At 53.8% G+C, this 19258-nt stretch overlaps 1 long non-coding RNA gene across 1 annotated transcript; it reads left to right on the forward strand.

Moving 5' to 3' along the window:
- Positions 1-3780: 3780 nt before the first annotated feature.
- Positions 3781-8929, forward strand: LOC123381301. Its single transcript, XR_006588144.1, has 3 exons — positions 3781-4562; positions 5340-5438; positions 7989-8929. It is a non-coding gene; the product is annotated as an uncharacterized LOC123381301 (long non-coding RNA).
- The last annotated feature ends 10329 nt before the right edge of the window (positions 8930-19258 follow it).

Raw genomic sequence — 19258 nt, forward strand, 5'->3', positions numbered from 1 at the left:
ATTTTAAATATTCAGAAAATTATACATGATCCGTTGCTGTTATAATTTCACATGAGAAGGACTGTTCTAAGTTCTAAAAGGATGCGAAGGACAGAACGGCAGGAGGAGGCACAGGCGCGCCGAGCCAGGCAGGGCAGGGGGCAGCGTCGCGCAGACCTGGCTGTCGCCCCACTCCGGATTTCGGCCTCGCATCTCCTGCTCCGGTGGGCGTTCTCTCATGGGCTCCGGTGGAGATGGGAGTGTGCACAGCACTGCCTTTTAACAGGCTGCCTCTCCACGGTCAGCACCCGGGAGACCTGCGGGTGCCTTCTTTCGTCTAGCGGCGTGCGGTGATATTTATTACGGCGCCACGGTGAGAATTCTCCATTAATAAACCGGGCAGCCTCCTGTGACTCGCAGGACACGATGAAGGCAGTCGCTCATGCATTCCTTTATTGCAAAAATGGTTATTAATCACTTCTCCTTCTGCGTTTGTCAGGCCACTTGGCTGAAGTTGGCAAACGCCCACAAAAACGGGGGAAAAAATTATCCTGTGTTACCAGCCTTAGGAAGAGCAGCCGGGGGCTGGTCTTAGCCTCTGCTAGAACCTGGAATACATTCCTCCGCCCTCCCTCTCCAGTCCTCCTTCGCCCCCATTCTCCCCCCCCCCCTTGGTACACCAGACCTGGCCCTGTCTGCTTTCAAGTGGGGGCACTGGGAAATTGTGGGGTGAGTTTGCTTGTCGCTGGGGCGACAAGGGCCGGAGGCATTGCTGTACCAAACTCAGTGGGCAGGGCACCATGCGTGGTGTGCACAAACACCCCCACGTTGAAAAGGTCCTGCTAAATCCCACCGTGTCCTGGTCGAGAGGCACAATCGACCCGGAAGGGGTCGCCAGGTATCCGAACGAGTGCCTCCCCTCCCTCCGTTTGAGAGCCCCACTGAAATACCCATCGATAGGTGCAGAATCGCCTAAGAGAGGCTTCATTTTGCTCTGCAAATAAAATGTCTTTGAAAGCAATAAATCTTTAGCCCCTTGATATGAGATGGTTTATTAGGTCTTACCACAGAGAAGCACATGGTGGTGGTGCTTCACATTAATAGGACTTCTTAGCCTTATGGAAAGAAAGAGACAGTAGAGCTTTAAAGAAAATAAAAGTGTCCTATCTCAGCTTGCACCAGCCCCAGACGCTGTGACGGAGACCAGGGCCGGGGAGTGACATGGCCACCAATGCCCAGGGGGCCGTGTCTCTGTTCCCTTCTTTTGGGGTCCCAAGCTTCCCAGGATGGGCTTCGCCTCTGCTGTAAACCTTCCCCAGCAATTACCCACTCCCTACGCATTTCAGTTAAAAAAAAACAAAAGCAAGAAAAGGAATTGTCGTCTTCTTGCTCCTGAAATTGTTCACTTAACTTTCTATTTTTTTTTTAATTTATTTATTTAAATTCAAATTCGTTAACATGCTGGTTTACATTTCAAATGTGCCTGCGGAGTCACTCAAAAGGCAAGTGCACCTGCTGGTCAGATCCCCAAGCCACCCCAGCCGCCCCAGCCCACAGGGGCTCCCACAGTCCCCCAGGGGGCCGGCCATCGCTGGCAGGCCAGTTGACGTCATGGAAAAGTACACGGAGCAAATCACAGCACTTGGAATGAATTGGGGCATCTTGTGAAACTTTTTCAAAAGAAAAGCCTTTTTTTATTTCCTTACAACTATAAATGTTTGCTCGACATTAGGATAAACTGTGCAGTCTTTGGGTAAAAATATGCTGTCTTTAAAGGGTGGGAAAGGGGCACCTGGGTGGCTCAGTTGGTTGAGTGTCCGACTTTGGCTCAGGTCATGATCTCACAGTCTGTGAGTTCGAGCCCTGTGTCGGGCTCTGTGCCGACAGCTCAGAGCCTGGAGCCTGCTTCGGATTCTGTGTCTCCCTCTCTCTCTGCCCCTCCCTCCCTCGCACCCTCTCTCTGTCTCAAAAGTAAATAAACATTTAAAAAAATTAAAAAATAGGGGCGCCTGGGTGGCACAGTCGGTTAAGCGTCCGACTCCAGCCAGGTCACAATCTCACGGTCCGTGAGTTCGAGCCCCGCGTCAGGCTCTGGGCTGATGGCTCAGAGCCTGGAGCCTGTTTCCGATTCTGTGTCTCCCTCTCTCTCTGCCCCTCTCCCGTTCATGCTCTGTCTCTCTCTGTCCCAAAAATAAATAAACGTTGAAAAAAAAAATTAAAAAAAAAGAAAAAAAATTTAAAAAAAAAGAAAAAAATTAAAAAAAAAAAGAAAAAAATTAAAAAAGAAAAGGTGGGAAAGCCACTGGCCCCCGGAGGTCATTGCATGACCTGTGTCCTCGATGCAGGTGGGTCCTTTTAACCTTTCCTCCTGTACTTGTCTTACACACTTTATTTGATGGGCTCGAGACTCTCTGCATTGGCTTTTTCCCCCTTTTCCATTAAAAACCAAATCCCGGGTCCTCCACTGAGTGACTAGGATGCAGGGTAGGCAAAGTTTGGGATAGGACCTCATGACTCAGGCGACCTACCCCACACCCCCACCATCCCCTCACACATCACACTTCCAGTGCTCTTTTGCGTGAGGATCCCGGGTGGCCCTTCTTCCCAAGAGCACAGCGGTGGTGGAGGTGACATCTTGAACGTGTCATCATGACGGAGCTGGCCCGAGGACAAAGCTGGCATCCTGGATGGCAGAGTCCAAACAGGGCGAGATGTCACGTTCATAAATGAACCCATCCTGGCTCGGATGCCCTGCTATTAACGAGATAATAAATCCCAGTGTCAATGTAAGTCATGTCCGGTGGGGTTTCCAGGGAAGGATGCAGGAACTTTACCCTGCTCTGCTGCAAGCAGGCAATGACCTTGCAGAGGTATCACTTGATTTCTTCAGCTTGCATCTGTGAGTGAGACAATCTCACAGGCCTTGTGGCCTCTGAAATTTAATTTCCTGTGCTTTGGTTTATTTGGGCCTACAGGATTAGAGAAGTAGGTGTTCCCAGCAGCAAAGCTGGCATGGCCACTACGTGCATGGAGGGAAAGGAAAAGGGTCCAGCCCTTGTATGCTCTGGACCAGTCAAAATTTTTTAAGCTTATCTCTGAGACAGAGAGAGACAGAGCACCAGCATGGGAGGGGCAGAAAGAGAGGGAGACACAGAATCCGAAGCAGACTCCAGGCTCTGAGCTGTCAGCACAGAGCCCGACGCAGGGCTCGAACTCATGAATCTGTGAGATCATGACCTGAACCGTGAGATTGTGACCCGAGCCGTAGTCTGAAACTTAACCGACTGAGCCACCCAGGCACCCCTACTCTGGGCCACTTCAACAGTCTCACCTCATCCTGCACAGCAGTCCTGCCCAATGTGATTAGCTGTCCCAGTTGACAGTTGACACAACGAAGGCCCAGAGAGGGTTAGTCACTTGCCCAAGATCACACAGCTGGACCTTGACTGCCCATATCCCAGGGTAACCAAAGTCGGGTTCTTGGGCCCACAATGATAGAAACCAGGCCAGACCCCCCAAAAAAGGCACAGGCAAGGCTTTATTGGGGCCAGGGCTCGAGCTCAAGGGGGACATGGCACTAACAGAGTAGTTAGGCTGGGCTCCCTGTAGGGAAACTTGTCAGGTGGTCCCACTCCGTCCAATATGCTAATGAGGGAGGGGGGAAAAGTGCCTCTTCCTGATTGGTCAGAAGGGCCTCGTCCTGATTGGCTGATACCTGCAGGTGCCCTGCGTTAAGTGCAGCTGGTGTGGGGGCCCATCCTGGCCGCTGGCTCTGTTTCCTAAGGGTCGCGGTTTAACAGCCAGCACCACGTGCCCCAGGTGCGCAATGTTTTCCACTTGGGGCTTGTTCCCATGGTCCGTAAAAGTCTCACCAGTGCCTGTGACTTTGCTATTTCCCCCTCTCATGGGCGGAGGAAGAGGAATCGCCCTCTCTCAGGCCTCCGTGGGCGAAAGTCTTACACACTGCAGACATTTTCAGCTTTATTTTTTTAAATTTTTTTTTCAACGTTTATTTATTTTTGGGACAGAGAGAGACAGAGCATGAACGGGGGAGGGGCAGAGAGAGAGAGGGAGACACAGAATCGGAAACAGGCTCCAGGCTCTGAGCCATCAGCCCAGATCCCGACGCGGGGCTCGAACTCCCGGACTGCGAGATCGTGACCTGGCTGAAGTCGGACGCTTAACCGACTGCGCCACCCAGGCGCCCCCATTTTCAGCTTTAATCAGAGTCGCGCTGTTTTTCCGCATCTGGACACCACCATAAGCGCAAGATGTCTGGCACGAACAGAGAATTAAGCCTGCAGAGTTCTTCAACATCTGGCCAGGCCCCTGACGGCCGTGCCAAGCTCCGATCCTGCAGCAAGCCGGCTGGGTCACTGCGCCCACAGTCGGCCACCAGGGAAGCAAAGAGCAGTCAGCCCGCCCAGCAGCCACCGGTTTCTTTCTCAGAAATTTGCCTCGGTCTCATAGTCTCTTGCCAGCACTGGATTCAGTCGGGTCGTTCAGCCGGCCCGCCCGTGTTGCCAGACGACACGACTCATAAGCCAGAGATCTGCGACTCATGGCTCCACTCATTTGATCAGGTGAATGAGAGGTATTTTCTGGGTGTTTTTGGAAGAAGGCTTCATTGCCTTTTGTCTTCTCATAATTAGAAAGGGCCCTTTCCTGGGAACACGCGAGAAGTTACAGGTGTAGGCTTAACCTGCCTGGATCTTAGACTCGATCTCAGTTGATTCGCTCAGTTCCCGTTAATGATGGCTGAGACACCTCGCCACAAACCTAGACAAGGTCGCGTGGAAATCACCACAGTCCTCCAAAGACGGCCGACCACATACTCGGCTTCAGGGGCTTGTCTTGGGGCTGCAGGGCAGTTGGTAGCTTCCGTTCTCATAGGTAAAGGAGAGTAACTCGAAGACTCCAGCCCCTTAGAAGCCATTTCCCCCCCCCCCCCCAACACTACGGGGCAGGGCAGGTCTTCAGAAGTGTAAGGTCACAGGCTCCATGAAGACCAAAGTTTCCTATTTTATCATACAAACAAACCCAAAGGCAGAAGTGCTTACTCCGATGGCAAGAGCAGGTCTTTTTGTGGAGCCAACATGCCGAGGCTGCTCTCTGAGCTAGAAATCGGACGGAGCTCCCTTTTACCCAGAGAGCTCAGGAGCGTAAGAGAATTACATTACCTGTCTGACCTCGTTAGGCCCCGTGCTAGCGTACGGATAGAACAAGATGATGCAATTTGCTCTGTGAGGTGCTGCTCTGAATGCGGATGTGCAGTGGGAGGGGGGCAGAGCCTGGGTCTGTCACACGGGCTGGACTGCAGCTCCAGCAGCTGCAGAAGGAGGGTCTGCTCTCTCCCCCAGGCCATGTGCTGCGTACCGAGAACACCGGAGCCCAGGAGGAATGAAGAAGTGGGTCTGGACGTTGCTGTCGCCATCTACTCCATCCCTGCTCGAGAAAACGTGTATGAGCTGGGGGTGGCTTAGGTCACCGGTGGAAAGCAGAAAGGGTGAGGCGTGGACAGGCCTGTGTTTGGGAGGATTAACCTAACACTTAGCGAGTGGTAGCTCCCTCGGATGAGTTTATTTGAAGTGTTTTATAAGGAGTAAAGATTCCAGACTGTGCAGTCGCTCGATTTTGTCTCAGCGAGCAGGTTCTATTTTTCTGCCACCGTCATTCGCACTTGGCTGCCTCATGGTCGCAAAATGGCTGCTGTGCCTCTCGGTATTATGTTTGTGTTCCAGGTGGGAGGAAGGAGGGAGGGGGGGAAAAAGGCGGAAGGCCTTCTTCGTCTGTGGTAGACAGTATTCTGAGATGGTACCCCAAAATTTCCTGCCCTAATCCCAGATAATGTCACCATAGTATCTGCCTGGGATTATATTTACAAAGTAAATGGAATTTTGTAGAAATAAGCAAGGTTACTAGTCGGTGGACTTTGGATTAATCAAACAGAGGTTATCATTTAATCGAATGTGGGCCATCTCTAGGGGCTGAGGGTGGGTGGTTCCTGGAGGAGACTCCGGTCCCCCCCCCCCCCCCCCCGACCACACAGAAGTGGATTCCAGTGATCTGAGTGATTTTGCAAGCTGGTAATTGTCCGGAGCCTGCAGACGACAGTCCAGCCCCACCAGCGGCTTGATTTCAGCCTTGTGGGGCTCTCGGTACGGAGCCCCGTGGAGCCCACTTGTGACCTCCGGAGCCAGGAGCGGGCGTGGTGTTGTTTTAAGCTGTTTTGTTGGCGGTATTTGCCGTGGCTGCGGTAGAAAATATACCTTCCTGTGAGGTGTGGAGTTTCACCTGGGGAGGGAGGCCCTCCGAGCAGACTCTGGGGCACAGGCCCACCGGTGAACACCGTCAGGGGACGCTCAGAAGGCTTCCTTTATTAGACCACGCACACCGGGGAGTAGGAGGGGCGAGGCCTTCCCCAAACCCACGGCCTGGCCTGCGGAGGACTGGTTCTCTGTGCTCCACCTTGCAGGCCCGGCTTCTGAGAGGGTGTGGGAGGGAGGGGGACTCCGAGCAGACCCAGGGGAGAGAGAAAGGAAGAAGAATTTGCCCCGTCCGCCACCCTCCCCTGGGCGAATGTTCACCCCACGGTGCGAAGCCTCGCGCTTCTGGGTGTGCACGCGTGGGTGCCGAGCGTCCTCGCTCCCGATCCCACGCCTCGTGGCTCGTGAAAACGAGCTTGTGACCAGGTGACGCGGCCAAAGGAGGTTAGGTCGGGCTCCCCCCGTGAGGAGTCTGGCAGAGCTGGCCCTGAACTGGGCTGAGACAGAAAATTCCAGACGTCTGCTGATGGGGTGGCTTCTTTGTCCCCAGGGACTGGACAAGAGCAAGGCTTGGGGGAGGAGAGAGGGGCGGGAGTTGACGGAGGGCGGAAAGGGAAAAAGGAAGCATCTGGGCAGGAGGCCAGTAGAGGGGAGGAGAGGCCCTGACTCGGGGGCAGCACAGCACAGACTAGTGCTCGGTTGTGCCTGAGTGGGGACCCCCTCCCTGGAGCTCTGCCACCTGTAGATGTCCCCCAACCCAGCCTGACAAACGCCGGGAACAGAGGTGCAGGGATTGGGCGATCTTGGGGGCGTGTTGGGGGTGTACCAAGAACACGTCACCCTCTGACCAAGGTGGACATTCTCGCGGAGACTGGACCGGGGTGGCCACATGTACAGGTACTTTGCGGGGAGATTTCGCCTGCCCCGAACAATGGCGATGTCAGTTACCAGGGCTGTTTTCACTGGGTGGTTTTGAAGAAAGAGAAAAGTCAAAGTTCACAGAAAAGTTACAAGTGCTGTTCAAACAGATCTCCAGTAAGGACACACTTTGCAGAACTGTTTTGACCGTGGTGGAGGAAAGGAGGCCACAGGACATGACCCCGGCTGACCCTTGGCTGACCCCGGGGCTGTGGGAGGCCCCTCCGGCTCCTGTCCCCGGGATGGGGCTCTGCCTGCCGTTCCACGGTGGGAGCGGGCTTCCAGGCGGCGGCCTGAGAGGCGTGTGGCGCTGAGACCCAGTGAACTGGGCGGTGACGCCTGCCGAGGCCTCTGGTGAACCCCAGGATGCAGGCAGGCGGGGGAGGGGGCAGACAGCGCTCCGCCCAAGAAGAGCCTGGAGTCAGTTTCTCTTCCTTGTTTGTTGCACCTGCCGCCTGGGGCTCTGCTCCTTCCGGCCTCTCTCCCGCCCTCCAAGCTGGGCTGGTTTCAGATTTCACCCTGAGGCTCCTGAGGTTTTGAACCCACACCTAGGGGGTGTTTGGGAGTCAAGTGGACCTGATGAACATAAAAAAAAAAAAAAAAAAAAACCACTCTCCTAATTAAAAGCAACTATTGATTCACCTTAAAATAGGTTATTTCCTCAGATACACCAAAGAGCTGTCTTACTTTGTGAGGAGTTTGGTCGCGAACTCTCTGCTTTATACAATGGACAAAGATCCTAAGTTTATTCCGGCAGGCTGGGGAAGGAATCTAGACTGGATGAGAATTTTAATTACTGACAAGTTCAAAACTTGCCTTTTTAAGGATCGAACAGCTATCAGGTATGGTGTTGCCGGGAATCCAGAAGGTACGGAATAATGCTGGGAATTCAGGCACGTGGGGGAACTTTCCCGAGACGGATCAGAACCTCAAACACAACCGAAATCAAGCGATTAACGTCCCAGCCTGCCTGAGACCCTTTACACCAAGAAGTGAAAAATTGACACCCGGCGAAGCCTGTTTATTTGGCAAATCCTGAATCCTGGGGATGGTGTTGCAGGGGTTAAACTGTGTTCCCTCGTCCCGTCCCGTGGTGCTAGGACCTCGGTTATCTACTTGAATATAAGTCCCTGGAAGGCAGAGAACATGCCTGTCTTGTTCACTGTTGTATTTCTAGTGCTTTTTTTCTTTTTTTAATTAACGTTTATTTATTTTTGAGAGAGAGAGACAGCATGAGCGGGGAAGGCTGGCTCCAGGCTCCGAGCTGTCAGCACAGAGCCTGACATGGGGTTCGAACTCACCGCGAGATTGAGACCTGAGCCGAATTCGGAGGCTCAACCAACTGAGCCCCCCACACCCCTGTTGTATTCCTGCTACTTAGCCATACTTGGCCAGACCTGCACGTGCTGCAAGGATTTGTAAGTAAGATGCGAATTACAGCAGAGCCCGTTTCCGAGACTGCGAACTCGAACTCGGATCTAGAGAGGGTCCCACTGTGCTGAGCCAGACAGAGCGGGTGTCAGACAGTCCTGAGAGGTACAGACTGTGGCAAATTGTCTTTAACGGCCTGGGTTGAAAGGCAGCCTCTTATCCAACACTGGCCCGTCGTTGGCGGGCGGGAATGAGGCCCAGCGTAAGAGCCCGAGTTTTATAAAACGGACCGTGGTTTCGGGAAATCGTCCTGATGCATGAGTGTTGGCCACAAATTTTATTTTTGTCACGTGTGAACTCCATTAAAATAAAAAAGGAAAGGTGCGGCCCGAGTCCTTCTGGCTCCTACCTTGTGATCTTTGTCCTAAAGACACACACAAAACCCGCTGGGAAATCTCTGCCTCAAAACACGCACAGAAAACTCAAGGTAGCAAACCCTGACAATCGTTGGCACCACAGCGGACAAACCTGTGGATGCTTAGAAACACTGGAGCTGCACTTAAACCACGCGTGGCAAACGTGGTCGCTTGGTAGTTGGAGGGAGGGGGGCTCTGGGAGGAAGCTGGGCTGCCCCAGGCTTTGTTATAAACGAACAGCAGACAGAGGGCACTTGGGGACTCAGGGGAAACAGAAGCAGAGAGAGCCTGGGGGCTTCATGCAGGTGCACCGGGCTGATGGCCACACTGTCCCCCCCGACACGGTGGTGGTCAGCTTGTAGAAGGTGCTCAGTGCCCTGAAAGAAGCCTGTCTCTTGGGAGCTTACCGCCCAAGTGTCCCCGAACAAGTGGGATTCTCGTCGTCGGTATCACCTCTGGAGAAAAAGATCCAGACACGTTTTGTGGAAGATACAGTTGCTATATAAAGAGATGCTGGACGGTAGGTCCTGTGTCCCCGTCCTCTGGTGGCTCAACAAAGCACCACACACACGGGGTGGGGGTGGGGGGCGAAAACACAGAATCATTCGCTCTCACTCTGGAGGCCAAAAGTTGAAAATCAAGCTGTCAGCAGGGCCACGTTCCTGCACAGGTTCCAGAGGAGGGTCCTTCCTGCTTCCTCCTGCTTCTGGAGTGCTCCTTGGTCAGAGACATATCTCTCAGGTCTCTCTCTGTGTGTCCTGTTCTGTCTCTGATAAGGACACCTTCCCTGGGTTTAGTCCCCCCGCCCCAATGCACTATGAGCTCAACCCTGTCCTCACCTTAATTACACCTGCAAAAACCCTGTTTCCCAATAAGGTCACATTCTGAGGGTTCAGGTGGGGATGTGATTTTGGGGGCATAATTCAACCCACCAGAGGATCCGAAGGCAGGGTTGGGGTCCCTGTCTTTTCCCCCAGGCCGCATAGATAAGACCATGGGATAGGAGGTGTGGTGGACAGAGGCCGTCCAGCTGGAAAGACCTAGCAGGGAGTGACAGTCCCCATGTCTCACTCCCACGGCCAGGCCAGCTGCATGCAGAGGGCAGGGAGCCCACTGGGGCAGTGCCCCCGAGCACAGAGCGGGGACGCCCTGTGGGGACAACAGGAGACCCCTGCTCACCCTCCTAGTTCAGAATCAGTTGAGAGGTAGATACAGAAGCCGAACATCGGAGACCGATCCACATGCTCTGTTACTGGAAGAACCAGCCTGCGGGATGTGCCTGACCTGTGGCTACACTCAGGTCCCCTCGTCCCCATCCTGCATGAACCATGCCACCCGGATGCAGCTGAGAGGAGGGGAGGGCAGGGGACTCTGAAGGGGAGTGGCCAGGGCTGAGCTGTGTTCCTATGGTCCGCCCCACCCATCAGAGCTGTCACTCCTCTGTGGGCAGGAGTCAGTGAAGGGCAGGGAGCGAGGTCCCCGTGAGCAGAGAGGGACCTTCTCATCCCCTCTGGAGAAATGGGAGTTGCCATGAGTAAGTAGCCTCCCTGTTAAGGCAAAAGCCATAACTACTTGTTTGTAGTGGGGACCCGGAAACTACAGCCCCTGGGCCAAACCCGGCCCCCTGCCTGGTTTTGTAAATAAAGTTTTATTGGAACACAGTCCTGTCCATCCATTTACATATTGCCCATGGCTCTTTTCCTGCTCTGACAGCAGGGTTGAAAAGCTGTGGCAGAGACCTTGTGTCCCACAGAGCTAAATAAACTTCCTGGCTCTTGGAAACATTTTTCCCAACCCCTAGCGTATGGAATTTGAAAACTCCTTTCATTTGCCCTCTAAATACAGAGTAAAGTGTAGAGGTGTTGGGGTACTAATTTATGAAAGGCTCTGGAGATCAGGCCATCTGCGGGGATGGGAGAGTCCCCCTACCCCACCTGCCCTGGGGATTCTCACCTTCGATATTTAAACTGTCTTTTCTCTGTCTCTCCCTATTAGCAGAGAGGATATAGTCGAATCTGTGCAAGCTGAATGTGCATCTAGTGCAAACCTACTTTTTATTAACATTTTGTGAAATTTCACTCGAAGAAAACAATAAAGAGAACGATTCAGAAAGTGTTAATGAGGCTGAGCGTCCGACTTGGGCTCAGGTCATGATCTCTCACTTTGTGAGTTCGAGCCCCACATCAGGCTCTGTGCTGACAGCTCGGAGCCTGGAGGCTGTTTCGGCTTCTGTGTCTCCCTCTCTCTCTGCCCCTAACCCAATCGCATGAACGGTCCGTGCAGAAGGAAGGAGAGAACCTGCTTCCAGGCACCTGTCCGCCTCGGGGCTCCCTGCAAACATACCTTCCACCAAGTCATCGTGGGCGGATTAGTCCCTCACCTGGTCAAACAAACAAACGAAAAAGATAAATTCTTACTGTGTGTACCACTCAAACACCTAGAAATACAAGATGTTTTAAACTTGTTTTTAACATTTATTCATTTTTGGGAGACAAAGAGAAACAGCGAGCGGGAGGGGGTCAGAGAGAGAGGGAGACGCAGAATCCGAAGGAGGCTCCAGGCTCCGAGCTGTCGGCACAGAGCCCGACGCGGGGCTCGAGCCCGCGAACTGCGAGATCTTGACCTGAGTCGAAGTCGGACGCTCAACCGACTGAGCCACCCAGGGGCCCCATAAATAAAATAATATTAAGTAGGAGTATCAGTAAAGATAAACAGAGAAAGAAAGCATCAGAAAGGGAAGAAACAGTAAAATGTGACAACTGGCTGGAGCCTGGGTGATTTTTTTTTCCTTCTCCTTTCTCTTCCGAATTCTTCCTATTGAACATATATTTATTCTAAAATCCAAAAAAGAGAGAAAGAAAGTGAATGGTATTTAATTTAACATTTGTCACCCTATAAAACTGGCCGCTTCCCCGGGAGGTCTGCCTTTCATGGAGGGTGTTTTGAGGGTGGTCCTGAACCTTCTCCTTGGATGCACCCTCTCCGGGAGAGCTTTGGCGGATGGAACGAGGGTCCTCGGGAAAATTTAATAACTGAGGGCAGAGAGTCAATGCCGTCTCGCTGCAATATCCAGAGGGATTCAAATGGGCTGATGTATGTGCTTGCGCATTGGAAAGGGTTACAAATGAGGCATATTTTTTCCTGTATCTTCCAAATCGATGCACTCATGATTGGTTGTTTTCAAAATCTCCAGTTATTCCCCGCCTGGCTGCGATGGAGACTGGGAAAGTCAGCCCAGAGGATCCTGTTTGGAGAATCCAAGGAGCAGCCCAGGCAGACAAGGACTCCAGCCAGGGACGCACGTCGCCGTGAGGAAGATGGTCGTGCTCTCTCCCTACAGCGGGCCTTGAGCGTCACACTTTAGAGAAGGAACCTCTCCCTTTAGGAAAGGGGTGCAAGGCCCGTGTCTACACTTGGTCGCCGGATTCTTTTGTCACCGCGATTCCACTGTCACGTCCCCTCGTCCGAGACTGGTGCGTGTCTGGGCCCGTGTGGAGACACGATCTGTCCCAGCATTTTCAAACAGTGGGCTGTGACCCGTTAGGAGGTCACAACACTGATTTGATGTGCAGCCACCAGCATTTGAAAGATGAAACAGAACCGACCGAGTGAAATAGCAAGTTTCTGGGAGGGTGGCCCATGGCGCCAGGAGCCGACTCTGCCCTTCCCCACAGGCCCGACAGCAGGCGCACCGTGTGTGGGCACAAGCCCCCGGCTGTGCCCGGATCCCGCACGGGCCTCTAGGGTGTCAGTCACTCTCCAGGGCACTGTGGCTCCCCACAGCCCACACGAGCGGCTACCAAGACATCTTGGTAGGTGCCACCGTGGAGAAAGCTGGTCTCGACAGGCGCCCACGGCACACACACTTAAGCGCTGAGGGGTGTGGAAGCAGATTCCTGCAGGCTGGACAGAAAGCACACCTACAGGCTCCTGACCCGTCAGCCGAGAGCCCAGTGACGGGAGAGAGCAGCTGGTCCAGTGGACTGGAATTCCCACGGAAGTGCTCGCGGGCCTGGCTTGGGTCATCAGCGACCACTGAGCCCATCTCTCTGCCTGGGGCCGTGGGTCGATCAGTGCCTGGCACGAGGCCATCTTCAGCCCTGGGGCTCTCACCGACTACCCCGGAGGGGGTCAGGCTCCTCCAGGGAAGTGGCAGACGGGCCAACCAGCAGGTGTCCCTGTGGCTGCAAGGGCCGGACTCACCTCCAGCAATAGCCCACACCCCACTCCTATTGCAGGCAGGGGGCGGACAACCTAGCTCCCCAGGAGTGCGGTGGGGACAGTGGCTAGGGCCCCGGGGAGCGGGGCAGAACCAAGGCAGCCACAGAAGAGAAGGAGGACTGCGGTTCTGGAGGCTTTAGCTTCTGCTGAGAGTGGCTTCCTTCCCACACGGCAACTTTCATTCTGCACACGCGAAGGGGGAGGGTCGTGGCTGCGTTAACAGGCACGCATAAATAGATTTTGCATCATTGTTGCTCAGACGTTCTTGCCACGGTGCCGGTGCCGTTCGGAGCTGCCTTTATGCGGAGCTGCAGCTGCTGGGCGCCCAGAAGAATCTGGTAATCAGCTAACAAGGAGAAGTGATTTTTAGCTCCCTCCTCCTTCTCCTCCTCTGTTCTTTCTTCCCCTAACCAAGCCGCATTTTCCCTTATTAAAGAATAAGGATATTCACATTCATCCAGAGTGAAGGGAAATAACGAAAGGAAGGGAGGAGGAGAAGGGAAAGTGGGGGACGGCGAGAGCGCACGGCCTGACTCTGGCCAAGACCGTTTGGGGTTTGAGTGCCATCTTGGCCTTTGGCTCTAGAATGTTTGGGCGGCTTCCTTGGTATCTGTGAACCTCAGTTTCCCCTCGTGTCACATGGGGACGGTCATCATTCTGATGTCACAGGCTTGTGGGGAGGATTAACTGGCTTAAAAAGACAGAACCCTAATGGCCGCCGAACAATGGTAACCGTGAGCTTGGGCAAGAAGAGGCAGAGGGGAAGGACAGAGGAAGAGAGGAGCCCCGGAGCGAGAAAGGGTTCTGGGGGGAGGACTCAGGAGGAGGGTGAGCCTCAGGAACCCAGGCTTTCCTCGCGGGGTCACCTGGTCACTTGCATCTGGAGCCCAAAGCATTTCAGTCACATCATTCGGCGAGCAAGAAACGTAACTACTGTGAAAGCCGCTCATTCCTGATGGGGGCCGTCGAGACACCCGTCGTTTCCCCGGTTTTGTGTGCTCTCCAGGGGGCCGCGGAACAGTCTGGAGGAGGCAGCATCCCAGGGCGATTCTGAAGGGGCTCCTGCAGCCGCGCTGCTGGGACCAAACCCTGGGCCTGCCACCTGCGTGACCTCCTGGCAAGTTCCCGGCCTCCCGGGCGCAGAGGGCAAGCAGAGGCTTCGCGCAGGACCGCCGAAGGCACAGCTCCAGGGCGCACCAGGAACAAGGATCACCCCGGGGGGACACGCAGGGACACCCCAGCAAAGGCAAAGGCACCCTCATCCTTGGGACACGCGCACGCTTGCCTCCCGGTCCAGGGCGAGCGAAGCAGTGAGTGGCTTTGCAGGGGGACGCTCCTTCACTTCCCCACAAAGCACCCCGGGGAGGAGAGCTCCCCTGTCCCTGCATCATGGGTGCTTGCTAACCAGTGGCTAACGTCTCGGGGACACCCGGCATTTCCCCTGCGGGTGTCGCTGAACCTCACATTCCCCACAGGACAGCTGTTCTTGGGGGGTTAAAGTGCATTTCAAAGGGGATTATTTACTGGGGGTTAAAGGGCATTTCAAAGGGGATTATTTAAGTCTATTTTGCAAGAGGGGAGAACTAGTTTAAGCTCGCCAGCCCACCCTGCCCTCCGGTCATTACACTGTCCTGCTCCCCTGTCTTCTGAAAACTCCGCCTTTACTCAGACTCTTTATCTCTTTATGGTCTATCTGGGCTGCGTCCTGAGATCTGCAACCGTGCCTGGTGTGGACCGGCTGCCGCGCACGCCGACCGGGTAAAGGAGTGGACGAACGGGTGAGTGGAAATCAGTCTTCGTTAAAAGAGGTTGGCAGATCTTTTTAGCACCTGACGTTCTATTTGTTTGTTTGTTTATTTATTTATTTATTTATTTTTATTGTGGTCAGATACCCATAACATAAAATCCACCATTTTCATAATTTTAATTTTTTAATGTTTATTTATGTTTGAGAGAGAGAGAGAGAGAGAGAGAGAGAGAATGAGCAGGGGAGGGGCAGAGAGAGAGAGGGAGACACAGAATCCAAAGAAGGCTCCAGGCTCTAAGCTGTCAGCACAGAGCCCGATGCGGGGCTTGAACTCACGAACCGTGAGACCATGACCTGAGCCGAAGTCAGACGCTTAACCAACTGAGCCACCCAGGCGCCCCCATTTTCATCCTTTAAAAATGAAGGATTCCACGACGTCAGGTACACTCATGTTACATGCAATCGTCCCCTCCCCTCGGGTTCCAGAACTTTCTGTCCCCTGTAAAGGAAACCCCAGTAATTGTTAGGCAATGGCTTTCCTTTTTAAGCAGGGACGTGCCTTTGACTATGACAATTTCACTAAATGACAAAGTTTAATACATATTTCCAAGCGCTTGCCTCTCCTTCCCCAAACACCGGCAATCTATCCTTGTATTGCCACCGCAAAGCATTAAGCTTCTTCAAAGAGATAGTGGCCCAGACTGTGTATCTAGACATGTAAATTAAACCAGCTGTATCATAAAACTTGCCTAAAGACGGTCTTAAGTAGGTTCCTCAAGTATTTCGAAATCCCTGGGGGATCGTACTGAAGACTTTGTCATTTGAAATCAAGCCACCAGACATTTCACATTTACCGTTTTGCGCTTAAGAAGCCGTGTTTGGGATTGGAAAGACAGAGTCTCTGTGTTCCTATAATAGCTTCAATTTCTTTGCCTTGACGTTTCCCCCCCCAGTGGAGGAGACACAAGTTAGCTCCTTAGTAGCACTGGGGACAGCTTGTGCATTTAGGAGCATAAAATACAGAACCTGGCAAGGGGGGGGGGTGATTGTATGTGGGGAATAAATCTAAGGCAGTTGGATGCAGGCCACTCCAGCGCTGTCTTCTTACCCCAGAGAGGGGCGGGGTCTGGGACACTGGGTCACAAGTGGTTGGTGGCTTTGTCACAGCCCAGAGGTACGACAGGATGTAGTGGAGAAGACTCCGGGATGAGGGAGGAACTTCTATCTGATTCTGTGGGGCTTTGGGGAAGTCAGGCAGACTGAGTGGCTCATTGCTTTGTCCGTCAAGTGGGAAGGAAGCCGCCCTCCCCCTGCCCCCCCCTCCACCACGCCACAGGTGTCTTCCGAGGTCAGCCTGCTGGGGGCGCATGCCTAACGCCCAAAGGACCCATTCCAAGCTCCGAATGGACGTCTCCCCTCTGCATCTCCAGCGGGGACAGCCACTGAGAACGTAGCCCAACTGTTGGTCGTAGGACTCAGCCACTTGCCAAAACCCAGTTGAGAAAAAAGCAGGGATTTTAAACCTTGTCTACTGCTGCGTCCCCAGTGCCTAAAATAGCCCTGACCCACAACATGTGCTGGGAAGTCATTTGCTGCTGGAAGGAGTGTGATCCCTACCTAAGCCATTACTTCTGAGTGTTTCCATGTGGGAAACCAGCTCAAGACAAGTGACACATCCAGGTTTTTAGATTTTTTTTTATGATAATGAAAAAATTAAAACACTGCAGGGAAGCCAAAACGGAGCAAAGCCGTGTCATTGGGGTACGTATTGGCTTACGTGTGGGCAGTTCACGAGTGCTTTGGGAGAGACAATGGAGAATGCTTGGAAACAAAAAAAGTTTGAAGGGGGCCCCTGGGTGACTCAGTCAGTCAAGGGTCTGACTCTGTTTTTTTAATTTTTTTTAATGTTTATTTTTGAGAGAGAGAGAGAGAGAAAGAGAGAGAGAGAGAGACAGCCTGAGCGGGGGAGAGGCAGAGAGAGAGAGAGGGAGACCCAGAATCCAAAGCAGGCTCCGGGCTCTGAGCTGTCAGCACAGAGCTTGATGTGAGGCTTGAACCCACAAGCTGGGAGATCATGACCTGAGCACAGTCAGACGCTTAACTGACTGAGCCACCCAGGGGCCCTCAAGCGTCTGACTCTTGATTTCAGCTGGGGTCATGATCTTGTGGTTTGTGGGCATCGAGCCCACGTCGGGCTCTGCTCCGGAACCTGCTTGGGATTCTCTCTCACGTGCTCTCTCTCCGCCCCTCCCTCACTGCCACACACACACTTCCTCTCTCTTTCAAAATAAATAAATAAACTTTAAAAGAACGAGTCAAAAAAAAGTTTGAAGGGACCAGGAGAATTGAAGAAAAGGGGACTCTGGAAACATAAGGGAAATCTGGAGGTCCAGAAAGAAAAGCCGGCTGAGACCCCCGTTTCTCGTGTAAGTTTATTTACTCGGGTGTCTTCATGAAGAAGATTGAAAACAGCGGCCCTTCTAGTTGCTTTGGTGGAAGGAAGTGGCTCTTCTGAGGTTTTACACATGGGTACACACTCACGCAGGCATACACACACACACACACACACACACACACCCTTGGGGGACTATGGAGAGATCACACAACATGTCCAGAGGGGGAAACAGGCAGTAAGAAATGCAAACACAGCTAAAAGCTAGCACTTTAAGCATCTTCACGGCCACTAGAAGTCTCGAGACACGACAGGTCCCCCCTGGAGTGCACACAGGAGACGTGTGAGGGCACAGGTTACTGGAGACCATACAGCCCATCAGACTCACCCCCCACCTACGTTCTAACTGCAAGGAACACCCAGAGTCAAGCAGGGACGGCCCGGGTCCGGAGACTCCTCTCTGGGCTGCGGGCAGGATGGTCGACCTCCCCTTGTGACTCGTGTCCAGGGAAAACTGGGGCTGCGTGGGACAAGGACCAACCTGAGACGGGGTGCAGGTGGGGTTCGGTCCAGGCTCCACCCCTTCCTGTCCCTCTGAGAGGCTCCTAGGACCTCCCGGCTTTCCCTGGGCAAGTGAACTAAATTCTCAGTCTGAGAAGTCCAAATTCAAAGTTGACACCTAAGCGACTCCCCCCTCCCTGGCATCCCAAGGAAAATCCCCGGGTGTTTGGAGCCCCAGCCTGGATGTTGTGCAGATTCGAGAGGGACACACCGTGTATGTGCGAGCAGACCTCCGGGAGGCCTGCTGGAAAGCCCTTCGGAAGCCTGCGGGGTGGCCCGTGGATTAGGAGCCGGGACGCGGGCATCGCTCACGTCCACACGGCATGCAGCTCCCTTCGCTGGCTGTGAGAGCAGGTTGATATTCTGGGTTGTCACTGCAAGGCAGAGCCTTCCACGCTTCCATTCCTGGAGGGAAGTCAATACTCCCTTTCCATCACCTGGCAACGTTGAACAAGGTGGTTCCCTAACCCCAGGCCACAAACCTTCCGAGGGTCGATGTGTATGTAACTAATGGCCTCAGCGCTCACAGGGAAGGCGGCGCGGCGGGGGGAGGGGCGGCATGATGAACGGTGTTGACGTCTGACGACGGTGTGGGAGGTCACCGTGTAGAATCAGAAAACACGATCTTTGTGCTGAGCCACCCTGAGGACGACACGGATTCCCCACGCGCCGGGGTTGGGGGGTGGGGGGGGGGGGCGGCCGGCTGTGCGAAGAGGGACCGTCCATCAGAGCGCGGGGGATTAATCCGCATCCTTTCCCGTGTTCCGAACTTCTCGCCCTGAGCCGGGGGCTGCGCACCTGACGGAGGACACGGGGGACTGTGGTTCCCTGAACCCTTCGCTCCACGTGCGAGCCACCTCTTTGGAGGAACAGGCATGCAGCTTTCGTAGAGGAGACCAAATCCCCACCCCATCCCCACCGCCCCCTGGGGACCCGACAACCAGAGCTTTCTCTGCAGGCCCTTTGTCCTGGGTGTGAGAGCCTCAGGCCCGGGCACCAGGCACCGTGCTGAGCAGCCCCCCAGGGGCCCCAGAGGGTTGTGTCCCGCCCCATTCACCTTCCACACGTTCAGACAGTCCTTGAGCCAAAATACCAAAGAGTCCAACTCAAGTCTCTTTTCCTCCCTAAGTCTTTCTGGGGACTTGGACCTCGTCTGGCTTTGTTAGCAAGACTTGAATTTGTACAATATCCAGTTCTATAGTAAAACCATTTAAAGTGTCCCCATTCTATGGTAAAGTAAATACAGCAAACTCCAGTTGCTGTCACTCCGGATCAGGGTGACCGTCACATGGGCCCCCGGGGCAGAGCTGGTGACGGGGCTGGTGGCACAGCTCTCTTCTGCATCCGGTGAGGACCCTTCGAGCCCTCAGGTCCCGCCTCCACGGAG

This window comes from Felis catus, chromosome D3 (assembly GCF_018350175.1).
Source record: "Felis catus isolate Fca126 chromosome D3, F.catus_Fca126_mat1.0, whole genome shotgun sequence".
Taxonomy (NCBI): Eukaryota; Metazoa; Chordata; class Mammalia; order Carnivora; family Felidae; genus Felis; species Felis catus.